This window comes from Eptatretus burgeri, chromosome 18, assembly GCF_056783735.1.
Source record: "Eptatretus burgeri isolate ZD-2024b chromosome 18, Ebu_testis_v1, whole genome shotgun sequence".
NCBI classification, from domain to species: Eukaryota; Metazoa; Chordata; class Myxini; order Myxiniformes; family Myxinidae; genus Eptatretus; species Eptatretus burgeri.
In genome coordinates this window covers 20,745,826-20,758,958 of record NC_140978.1, presented here as the reverse complement: position 1 = coordinate 20,758,958, position 13,133 = coordinate 20,745,826, and the positions used below count along the sequence as shown (strand labels likewise).

The 13,133-nt window shown below is 41.2% G+C and overlaps 1 protein-coding gene across 2 annotated transcripts in view; it reads left to right on the top strand.

The window, feature by feature from the left end:
* The window catches only part of LOC147008698 (interleukin-1 receptor accessory protein-like 1), a 724,240-nt gene that overhangs the window by 260,626 nt on the left and 450,481 nt on the right, over positions 1 to 13,133 (top strand). Inside the window, exon 1 of one of the 2 annotated variants that reach the window (XM_085864161.1) lies at positions 10,343 to 10,467. The exons of the other annotated variant lie outside the window; for it this stretch is intronic. The gene's annotated coding sequence lies outside the window, so the exon portion shown is untranslated. Of the gene's footprint in view, positions 1 to 10,342; positions 10,468 to 13,133 lie in introns of those variants that run through there. 2 annotated transcript variants of the gene reach the window in all.

Below are 13,133 nucleotides of genomic sequence, written 5' to 3'. Positions count from 1 at the left end.
CCATTTGGTGAAGTTTCGTGAAGATCAGTTTAAAATTGTGACCTGTCGGCGACAAACAGACAGAACAAGCCGGTAGGCAGCCATGGGTCGCGGAGCATCCGATGACCTTTGACCCTTGATCTGAGTTAATCAAGTACTAAGTATTTACGAAATTGCAATCGAATCGGTTAACCTGTATATGAGCAAGTGGGCTTTGAATGGTCATTTTGCCCGAACAATGCACTCATTTACCTTTGACCCCTGACCTAAGCGAAATCGGTCAATATGTCCTGAGGCAAAGTTGTAGTACTCATTGAGTTCCATGAACCTACAAAGTTTCATTCGTATCGATGCACTCACCTGGTCGCTAGGGCGTGAAAGGTACCGATTTTGAAGGTTTTTCTGTTGTTGCTAGGGAACCATAGCGTCCCTAGCAACCATCACAATTTCCAAAGCACTAGGTCATAAGATGTACCTACCACCCGAGTTTGGTCAAAATCCGCCCACGTTTACTACCAATTATCCTGATGACAAACAAACATCCAAACAAACAGACAGAATTACTGACAATGAGAGTCACCTCTTTTTGCGACCCAATAACATCATCGATTAACCAATACGCTTGAAAAATCTTCGATTTTGCAAGTAACAAACAAATAGACAGAGAGGTGGTGAAAACATAACCTCGTTCACCGTCGGTGGCAGGGTGAATATACTCCAGCATATGAGGCATGATTATACCACCACAAAGACAACATCCCCAAGTCATCCAGAAACGTGATGGTTTTCAATTTAATATGTGCGCTCAAACCCAGCACACGTGCTCCTCGAAATGGCTGATTCCAACATGCAGGTCTTGTTCATGGCATAAAGTCAACATGAGGAAAGGATTTATTTGTTTAACTTGATAATCCAAGGCAGGGGGTTACGCAATGCAATGGATACAGCAATAGAAATTGAATGCTTTCAATGGAATGTTAATTGCATGCTTAACACACAACAGGCCGCAAACACATCCCACAGAAGGTCGACACACATTTGAACAGCTATCTAACCGAGGGCAATGGGCAAGGAAAGCATTCAAATAATTAAATAACTGTGCAGGTAATTGATATAAATACCCAAAAATAATGAAAGATAGGCTCAAGCCTGCCCATTCAATAAGCTCATCTGGCCTTGAAGGTGGAAGGCGGGAAGTCCACTCTCAGGCCAGTTCTCATGCTAGGCATCGCTTTGAGCATCGTCCAACACTTCCCTGGCTTCCCAAGTGTCAACACTATTCCATCCAGAGCTTCTCCCACTTTCTCCAGTTCGTATTCTCTGACCCCTATGGAGCTTTGCCCAGGAGAGAAAATGGTTAGGGTATTACTGTAGTTTATAGCTGGGTCTGCATTCAAACCCAGGCTAGAGGGCTTAGAGCTCGCGTGCGTACCTCTTGGCAATCTTGCCGTGATGTGGCGATCCATTGCTTTCTAACAACTGAAAACATTTTTTATTCATTTTAATCATCAAATTTATTTTGCCCTCCTAACTGAAAATCTTCCCACAGAGAACCGTGTTACGGTATCTCACTGGAATATGAGAGGAGTGGGGGAAGAAGAAGGAGGGAGGGAGGGAGATGAGAGAGAGATTAGGGATAGGGTAGAGAGAGGGGAGGGAGAGAGAGGAGAGAGGGGATCAGGGGAAGAGAGGAGGCAGGGGGGAGATAGGAAGGAAGTGAAGGAGAGGCGAGGGAGAGTAAGAAGATGAGAGGAAGAGGGATGGGAGAAGGAGAGGGGTGTGCGAGGGAAAGGGGTGAGAAAGGGAGAGGGATGAGAAAGACAGAGGGAGGGCCGAGGGGTTAGAGAGAGGTGAGAGAGGGATTTGGATAAGAGAGGAATGTGGGTGACAGAGGGAGAGGGGTGAGAAAGGGGAAGGGGAGAGAGGGGGAGAGGGAAGAGAGAGGGAGGGGAGGGGAGGGAGAGGGGAGAGTGAGGAGGGGGGATTCCGGCAGATGTGATGCCCAGTTTGACATTCATCTGAGAGACGGCACACACATTGATGAATCACCCTGCATGGGAAACACCAGAATGACAGTTTTTAGCTGGGTCAGGAATCAAACACAGGCTAGAGTGAGCGTGTATACCTCTCGGCTATCCTGGCATGACGTGGCATTCATTGCTTTGAAACTGAAAACATGTTTTACTCATTGTAATCATCTAATTTATTTTGCCTTTCTCACTCTGGAGATGTCCCCACTGCCACAGAGGGACAGTGTGGCTTGCAGTGCGGCCAAGTGGCTGAAGCACTCAAGCAAACACTCCAACAAAATGGTTGAAGAAACTGTTAAAAACGAAACATTTAACTTTTTACTTGAGTCTGTCTCTGCCAAAGTGATGGGTCGTTGTTGAGCAAGCCAGAAAAAAAAAATGGCAGCGTAAGATTACGCTGAGCTGACAGAGGGCTGACCAAGATGATGCGCTGCCATCTTCATCAGACTTTTTCTGGTTTGTCATGATGAGCACCCAATTAATTATCTTCAAAAGGGCTGTTTTCGTTAATCCAAACACCCAATTTTCATTCATGCACTCCCTTGGAATTCCCTTAGTATTCATGCAAAGTTTCAGGCCACTAGGTTTCATGCTTTTGGAGTTATGGAGGAGACAAGCACACTGACACACACACACACACACACACACACACACACACACACACACACACACACACACACACACACACACACACACACACACACACACACACACACACACACACACACACACACACACACACACACACACACACACACTTATTTCGGCAAATTGGATGGAATCTCGTCTGAAGCACATATGCACATAAAAGAGTAAGGTAATTGTTTTGCTCTGCCTAGCTGGCAGTCAAACAAAATCGAAAATCACTTTCAAACAGGAAACTTACTGTTTTTAAGGATGTCATAAAGGACACAAACAACAAGCTTGAATAACGATTTTAATCTGTTAAATAAGGTGGTGTAAAATATGGTGCATCAACGGCAATTTTTTTCATTAACGATGAAAAACTTCTGCAAAAAGGTTTTTCCTTTCTGGAGCCTTAAAAACTTTTAATTTATTTCAATTGAATTATATATTTGAACACATTGGAACATAAATCGCCTTGTTGGCACTTTCAAATTCAATCGCGGCTCGTCACAACTATAGATTGTGCTCGGAAATGCAAAGCAAGAGTTGAAAAGATCCTTCCAATGTCCCTTTTCTCAAGACAGCACAGGGTAAGATGTTCTATGAACTCTCTAGTCTTGTATCTGTTCCGACGTTGCACATCGTTAGCCAATTTGAGTTATCATCAAGTGAATTTACCACCTTTCATTTTGTTATGTTGATTAAACTTAGATTAATAACAAATGTATAAAAGACTGCTCGAGAGATGGCGATTGCATGATTCTATGTATGGCTTGGGTTCAATTGCTGACCTGGTATTAAACGCAGTACAGTACAGTATAACAGTCATTTGGTACGCTTTCAGTAGATGTTTGTAATATAAAGGCATATGGCATACCCATACCTAACACTGTCCACTCTCTGTAAATATGATTATTTATGACTTCTTTCATACCACTGTACATCATCTGTAAACAACAAAAACCTACAGATAATTCTATAAAAGTCATACTTTCCTGAAACCGAGAAACACGAGCTCTCTTGGGAAATGTTCATGTCGTGCAAGATCACATAAAATGCTATTGTCTTTGGTCACATGACCCTCTGTGAGCAGGAGCAATGGGTTGACTTTTGTTGACAGATTGTTTTTCGTTTACAGATACTTACGGACAGTTTTGTGATTTTTCCGGGAATCTTGGCTGTAAAATAGATTAGGATGAAAACTTTTATCTTACGAGGTCACTTTAAAACATTTATTGTGTGAGTCAGTGATTGGTTTTGAAAGAGCTTTCAAAATTGGTGGAGTAGATCTTAATTATATTTATTGGTTGGTTGTGCCTTCCCTTTTAAAAAAGAGGATATAGAGATAGATAGATATAGATATAGATATCAGATGCACCTCCTGACTGTTATGGTGAGCATCGCTGGGGATTATGTCTCACACGGTAAAACCGCATAATGCGCACAGAGCAATCATCCGTCTGCCACCCAGACAATTGTTCCTGCTAATGCAAAACATTCAACTAGAAGGCACATGATGTGATCGGCGGGAAAATCGAAACATGTGGAGTGTGATGAGCACTCTGCCGATCCCCATTGGACTCTGCCACTCTGCCGATCCCCACTCTGCCGATCACAGCAAAGCGTCGCCTCCAACACAGAGGCTTTGGCCCGGTGACTCTGTCGAAGAGACAAATATTATATGGTCATCATAAGATAAATATCAAACGGAACCAGCAATCTGGATTTCGGGCCTATTTGCCCTCTTCAGGATTGTATACCAATAAATATCTAACCAATGATGACCACATTCTCGTTATATAACAAATGCGATGCTTTGGTGTGGACTGTGTCTCATGGGGATCAGCAGAGTGTGGACTATGTCCAATGGGGATTGGCGGAATGCTCGTCACACGCCACATGTTTCGTTTTTCCCACCGATCACATCATGTTCCTTCTGGTTGAATGGTTTACATGAGCAGGAAAAATTGTCTGGTGGCAGACGGATGGTTGTTCTGTGCGGATTATGCAGTTTTACCGTTTGAGACATAATCCGCGGCGATGCTCAACAAAACAGTCAGGAGGTGCATCTGATGTATAAACGAAGAATGTGGTTATCATTGCTTTGATATTTATCAGTTTACCATCCTGATAAGGACAAATAAGTCTTAAATCTGGATCGGTGGTTGCGTTTCATGTTTAGCTGATGATGACCATATAATCTTCGTCTCTTCAACAGTCACCTGGCCGAAGTCTCTGTATTGGAGGCGACACTTTGCTGTGGACTGTGTCCAATGGGTATTGGCAGAGTGCTCATCACACTCCACATGTTTCAGTATATATATATATATATATATATATATATATATATATATATATATATATATATATATATATATATATATATATATCCAGAGAAACACATTGACTCTATGATACGACACTGACGTCAAGTACATAAATGATACCAACATATCACCTCCAAACTAGGATGGTACTCAAGCCTTTGCAGATTGAGGTTAAGGCCTATAGACATGAATAGATGAAAGCAGAGATGTTGATCTAGATTTTGGCCTTGTGTTGCACTCGTTAGGTCAACATACTGCTGATCGTTTGTTCGTGTCTATATTAGGTTTATTAATATAACTGCATCAAACCCCCTGACTTGATGAGGCAGTTGGGCATAAATCGAGTCCCATCACAGCACTTGCTGCTTCACCTGCCAGCAACAAGTGTTGCCTGCCACACGAGCACATTGGTGCTGCCCTGCTCAACACCAGTCAAGAGGTTTGCAATCAGGAATTTAAATCCAACCAAAGAAGCACACTGACTGTAACACGATGCTAATTTTTGTACATTTGCATTAGCATTTCCATTCAATGATCCCGGTGTGAACACACACACACACACACACACACACACACACACACACACACACACACACACACACACACACACACACACACACACACACACACACACACACACACACACACACACACACACACATATATATGTATATATGTATGTATATATATATATATATATATATATATATATATATATATATATATATATATATATATATATATATATATATATATATATATATATATATATATATATATATATATATATATATATATATATATATATATATATATATATGTTTGTATAAATACATATATATATATATATATATATATATATATATATATATATGTATGTATGTATATGTATATATATATATATATATATATATATATATATATATATATATATATATATATATATATATATATATATATATATATCCTCGTGGAGATCTATAAGTCTGACTCACATTGTTGTTCTTGAGGATTTTTTTGTTTCACAGCCTACAGTTTTCATCGAAACTTCCTGAAACTTGTCATATATATATATGTAAAAATACCCTGCGCAGACAGTAATCATCTCCAATTTTGAAAATTCCTCCGAGAAAAAAAGTTATGACATCAAAATATCTCCGCTAATGAAATCGCCTAAAAAATTATCTCCGAAACTAGGCGAGCTTTTTGAATTCCGTTTGCGGGAATCGAACAGGGCATTAGCAGAGATTAATTACCGCACATATGATACATCACGATGACGTCATATCAATTTTTATGACGTCATTCCTATTTTTTGACATTTTTTGTTTGTTTGTTTAATTTGTTTCACAGCCTGCAGTTTTCATCGAAACTTCCTGATACTTGGCATATGTATGTAAAACTACCCTGCGCAGACAGTAACCATCTCCGATTTTGAAAATTCCTCCTAGAAAAAAAAGTTATGACGTCAAAATATCTCCGCTAATGGAAATCGCCTAAAAAATTATCTCCGAAACGAGGCAAGCTTTTTGAATTCTGTTTGTGGGAATCCAACAGGGCATTAGCAAAGATGAATTACCGCACATATGATACATCACGATGACGTCATATCAATTTTTATGACGTCATTCCTATTTTTGCCATTTTTTGTTTGTTTTTTAAATTTGTTTCACAGCCTGCAGTTTTCATCGAAACTTCCTGAAACTCGGCATATGTATGTAAAACTATCCTTCGCAGACAGTAACCATCTCCGATTTTGAAAATTCCTTCAAGAAAAAAAGTTATGACGTCAAAATATCTCCACTAATTGAAATCTCCGAAAAAATTATCTCCGGAACTAGGCAAGCTTTTTGAATTCTGTTTGCGGAAATCGAACAGGGCATTAGCAGAGATGAATTACCTCACATATGATACATCACTATGACATCATATCAATTTTTATGACGTCATTCCTATTTTTTGACATTTTTTGTTTCACAACCCAGAGTTTTCATCGGATCTTCGTGAAACTTGCCATGTATATGCAGAAAGCCCACGTGCAGGCAATAACCATCTCCGATTTTGGAAATTCTTCCGAGAAAAAAAAGTTGACGTCATAATATCGCCGCTAATGGAAATCGCCTCTCCCATTATCTCCGAAACTAGGCAAGCTGTTTGAATTTTGTTTGCGGGAATCAAGCCGGGCATTAGCGCAGATAATTTATCGCAAACCTGATACATCACAATGACGTCATATTCGTTTTTATGACATCATCATTAAGAGGACGAGGATCTTAGCTCATTCGAGCTTGTTTTTACAAAAGAAAGATAAAAACTAAAGCACTTTAGAATGTACTCTACTGAAAAATAGTGGTTTGATATTTCCAGCAGTAATCGGCAGAAAAAGATAGCTCATTTGTCAAGACAATTGGAACCTGAAATGCATTTAGTAGTCGTAGTAGTAGTTGTTGTACTATTACTACTACTACTAGTGAATGACCCTTGTGCTTCTGGAAATAATATAAGGGTGGTGCAACTATGACTTTCTCTTTTGTTTCTAAAAGGTGGAGTAATGTCGGTGTGTTCATAACTTTTGAGGGAAATTGTCTTTCTGTTGGTAATTCATCCCCATGATCACATGATTCCTGCTTTAACCCAGGTGCAAAAAATGGAGATGTGGCAATTGGGATGACAGAGTGTGGAACAGCAAGAAAAATATCAAGACTTTAAATTTACAGACAATAGCCGTCACAGAATGGTGATTATTGCCCGGTAAGGTTATATGCAAGCTTTACTCGGAGTTGTAATGAAGCAAAAATCCAGGGCAAATTCGAAAATTCACGTAATTGAGTGTGATCAATATGTAAGCTTATCAATCGGTATCGACAAGTGTGAGACTTCGTATGGATGATGAAAATGCTACTTGAGGGAAGACATTTCAAAATGTAGGAATTATGGTGTTAAGGATGACTGCAGTGATCTCTAAGGCACCCCAAGCTTGACCAGGCCTTAAGGATTTCACAGCACAGCGGATTTCTGCCTCTGTTCATTTATATTCAAGTTTTAGTCAAGTACACATTGGTCAGTGTCAGAGAGGGGATTGAACAACTTGGTAAAGCGCTTTGTCTGTCCTACCAGATGCTGTGGATGCTAATCCCAGTGTCCCAAAGGGTCAAGGCTGCAATGTCTGCAAGCAATGATAGAGATCCACAGCCAACTCCTTGTCGTCGGCCGATTTAGCTTTTGCAGTTTCATCTGCGATCCACTGTTTCCTGGCATCGCAAGTGGCTCAGATTGTCTCAGTGGCCCATAACTCCAACGTAGCTTCGCTTAGGGGGTTGAAATTGTCATTCCCACGATGGCCAAGAACGACGTTGCATGTCTGGTGATCACTGGGAGGTGTTATGGTTTATGCCTTGAGTGTTTCCTGACCCTCACCAAAAGGAGGAAAATCACCAGCTATCATGCCATCTACCGACTCCTTTGGGACTGCCTTCACCTTCCTGGACAATCGTATCGGAGTTTGGGCCAAGATTGCAAATATAAATCACATTATTTCGTTTGGAAACTGCTACTGTGGCCAATTCTCACTTCACCGCTGCATTCTGCCACTTAAGATTTGATATACCTTGCACGCAGTGGTACAATAGGTACCTTAATTGAATTGAGAGGAATTGAAAAATATCCATACTCCTGAGCTCCTTAAAAGTAACAAGCTGGCTGTGGTTCAAGATTCCATTACATTGTGGAACGTACAGTTTCACGTCATAGTGCGTTGCACTATTAAACATGCTCTAAATGAGAGCTCCCGGTGTACAGTAGCTAAGTGATGTATGACGTATCACCACACCTGGGTTGTGAAAGAAATAACCAACACAACACCATTTGGTTACCCTCAGCCATAAACGGCCAATTGCTTTCCTAAAACACACAGCGCTGATGAGCCCGTATGAACAAATAAGCTGTCTGGACGGTGGCATCGATGTGTCCAAGCTTGTATATTCATGATGGAGATGTCTTAGCAAGGTGGCAAACACTTTGCCAGTGGAATGATTTCAATTTGCTTTCTCCTAAGTACGCAAATATTATACTTGCTTGTTGAAAGCACAGCCGGCTTGCGTGAGTGTAACTGCTTTGATGGACTTCCAAAAGACATCATGACTTTATCACAGAAGTACACCGTTTTGAGTTACTGTAGGTTACTATGGTATGCACACTCGTCTATGAGCTGTTTAGCCTGGGTTCAAACCCCGACCCAGCTGTAGACTGCCATTCCGGTGTTCAGTATGCAGGGCGAGGAATCAATGTGTGCACCGTTCCTCGGATGGATGCTAAACCGGGTGCCCCATCTGCTATCAGTAGTTAGTGGAGGTTAAAGATCTTACGGTGTCCTTCATGAAGAGTCAGTGAGCTATTACAGGCACCCTGAACATGTTACGAAATGTTGCACATTCAGTCGAACCTCCTACGTTGGAGTGACAACCCATCCTGGATTGTAACCTGTAGCCAAGAAATTTCTTCAGCAGAACCGACTTATTCTGCATAGAGAACGGTGCACAAGATGGGACAATACTGGCCAATGTGCCACAACATAGAAACTCTGGGCTCATGTATTGGCACATCACTTAGTTTTTTTTATTTTTATTTTTAAATTTAAACCATCCTCGTGACCACACACATTATTCTGTCTAATGGTTGCTTCGTCCTCCTCATGCTTTGTCTATTGGAGCTGATACAACAGATACGCTGTATGATGATGTCAGATCTATAACAATGATCTTGACTTGAGTTGGATTGAGAGGAGTAGCTTGCTAGCTATAGCTGTGCGAAGTAGAGACCACAAATTTATATTCCATGTGTTCCTTATGTTGTATGGCGCATGCACCTAATACCTCTGTGAGCGTTGCATCATAACGAAAAAAGAATGGTGCTGAAACTGTCATTCCTGAAATACAAGGTAAATAAGGTAGGCCATTCAGCTCTCTTTTATAATAAAGAGAAAATCACAGCTAAAGAAACATCAGAAGCATCCTTGACATGTGCTTTTGTCATGTGTTAGTGATGCTTGTACTGAATTTTTTTTTTTTTGTTGTTATGATGACTTTTCTGGCATGGCCGAATTTGCCTTTTCAATTTCCCAACCAACTTGCAAACACAGGCCCCATTGAGTGTGAGTGCAACAATACCAAGCTGGTTGGCATTGAGTTCCTATGACGGGGTGAGCTAAATTGCCTTTCGGTGCTTTGTTCAGGCTTTGCCGCTCAGCCTTGGACTTTTTGTTGAGGCCTTGTTGCCGCGCCAGGGCCACTGAAAGGCCTCCTTAGCCTCCCTGGGTCATTGGCTTCCGGCCCTAAGACGAGGCAGTGAATTGCTGAGGTTTGTCACGTCAGAGCTTAGCTGTATGAACATTTCGGGTGGATTGTCAGGTTTGAGCTGGATCCTCATAGGAGGTGTAAAGTAGACCACAGTAACTGGTTTCCAACGGCAACAATGAAGAACAAGTTTTTGGGAGTCATAATCCACAGGTGGGGTGACTTTTACTTCAATTTCGAACTTGACCGTTTTGTAAGTAGCGTATCCACCCATGAGACGGATGTAAGACTCGCTTACTTTTAAAATGCTGTGGATTATCCAAGTACTGTGTCTATTTTCCTTCCTGTATTGGATACTTCAATGAACAAGGATGACCACTTTCGATTAATATGGATGGGCCCATTCTATTCTGTTAAATAAGGCAATTCTCTGTCCGTATATACATCTGAAAATCATAGGAAAACACAGGGCTGGATCAATCTTCACCAAATTTGCATATGTGTTGGTAGTACCCTGTGTAACCTCCACCTCCTCCCCTCCATTACCCGTGAGTTTTGGGTGGTGTGGGGTGGGGGAGCTCACTTGCCAATGCTCCCGAAGGCAGCAGGTGTTTCAAGTGCATAAAATCAGCAAATCCATCCATCTTACTACAAGGTGATACTTCATTTTGTACCACCTTTGACCAACTTGTTGAATTCTCACACGAGACTTATGCTTCCATTATACTCAATATGTATATGATTGTGCATTTCCTGTTAGCTTATCTCATTTCCTTTTTAGGAAAAACAACCACCACCTGCTTTTTGTTGTGTAGCATACAGTGTGTGGTGTGATTGGATGAATTCCACAACCTTTCCTCGGTGATTTGGACTTCCGAAGCAGTCTCCTGGGCATGGAAGCACTTGCTGCATGGTTTTCCGTTCCCTTCTCAGTCGTAGTAATAGTAATAGTAGTTAGGCCATGAATTTGTCCAGGGTCCCAGTGATAATTGCCTGCTCTTTGCGAAAGACACTGTGGGATCTTTAATGTTTACCAGCATGGAAGAAACCAATGCTGGCGGACAGCTCCCTGGTTAACGTCCCATCTAACAGCTCGTTCATGAAACTCCGGCCTGCGAAGCACCAATAGGGGTGACAGCTTATATTCAGGTCGGGAATCGGACCCGTACTAGACAGCTCAAAAGCGAGTACTCTACCTCTTGCCTATCCATATCCTGATAACCGATAGTCGGCCTAGGTTTAACAGGCCTAGGTAGCAAACAGTTTACCAAATACAGCACCTGATTAAATTTATTTTATAAAACCAGTTTTCCTTCCATTTTTTTTTCACTGCAGAGGTAAAACATCTCTCACCTTGTAAGCTTTATCGATGCCCTCATCTATTTTTCGCATTTTCGAATTTATAATCAAGTGTTTTGAGTCATAAAATTGACTGGAAAATGCCATTTGTGTTTCAAACTTTGAACCTAAGTCACCTGTGATTTATGCCTTCTGTGCCCTCAGGCTATCACCGTGTAAAGAAAGCAGGAGTGCATGTAACATGTTGCTGTTCATATGTCGAGAGTGGAGAGTACGTTGACGATTTCCCTCCGCACGTTGCGCTTGAATGTTGCTTGAAAACACATTTGCTTTGTTTTGTGAAATAGTTGTTGTATTATGACATCAGTAATTATAATATACTAGTGCGTGCCCGTACGTGTGTGGCTGTACGTGCAAAAAAAAACAAACTTTCAAACCGCGTGCCCGAAACAACAACCACACAGGCCGTTCCTTCACTCTCGCGTGTCCGTACGTGCGTGGCCATATGTGCAAAAAAAAAAATAAATAAAATAAACTTTCAAACAACCACACAGGCCGTTCCTTCACTCTCGTAAACGATGACTGGATTGGGGCATTGTGTTTATCTATAAATGCGCATAAGAAATCGAGAAATTATTCGAATACAAGCCGGTAGACGACATGGCTGCTCGCTCTAGATGGAAAGCTGGCCGACGCGACTAGCCGATATTCATGTACATGCTATCAATCAATTTAGCACAATAAATATGATTATCACAGCCCTCTTAGTTTGCGCCCAGAAACCTGCCTTGTGAAATTTCAGGCATGTTTCCAAAGAGAGTCCAACAAATGGCAGCCCTGGTAATTCCATTTATCTATTCGCTAAATATTTTATTTTTTTATATGATGCTGTAAGACATTCTCCTTGGGCACAAAAAAAAACAGGTCCCTCGGAGGTCCAGTTTCGGAGGTATTGATTTTTTTGTACAGTCCACAATAAGTGTACGATGTACGATAAAGTATTTTAGCTGTTGCTAAGCAACGGAGGTGTGCATAACACCCATTCATTTTTGTGTACATGCCAGCCACATTGTACACATTTCACCCAAGTTTCATCAAAATTAGACTCTTTCTCTTAGAGATATTCACAATTAACCGTTTCTGAAATGTTCGACATGTACTCGCCCAAAACCTATCTCCTCCTCCAAATATTTTTTTGTAAGGGCTGCAAATTGGCATGAAGGGAGCTAGATAGATTGCGCACAGAACTCTAAGCTTCAATTTTTCGATTTTTTTTCGATTTTTTGACCAGTTTAAAGAGCCGTTGCTATGCTGTTGCTAGGGCCCGGGGTCCCATATTCGAAAGCATACGATTCCCAGAAATATTGGTCCTACCTACCAAATTTAATTGGAATCGGTTGAGTGCTTTAGCCCCGAGGCTTGACCAAAGTTTCGCAGACAGACAGACAGATGGAAATGTCCAGAATAAGGGTGCTCTAAGAGCATCCAACAGTAAGTCATCACTATCCGGAAGTCCGTACATTGTAACCCGTAATGGGGAATGCGGCTGAGGATCTCTTCCCCGTCAGCCATGCCTACGC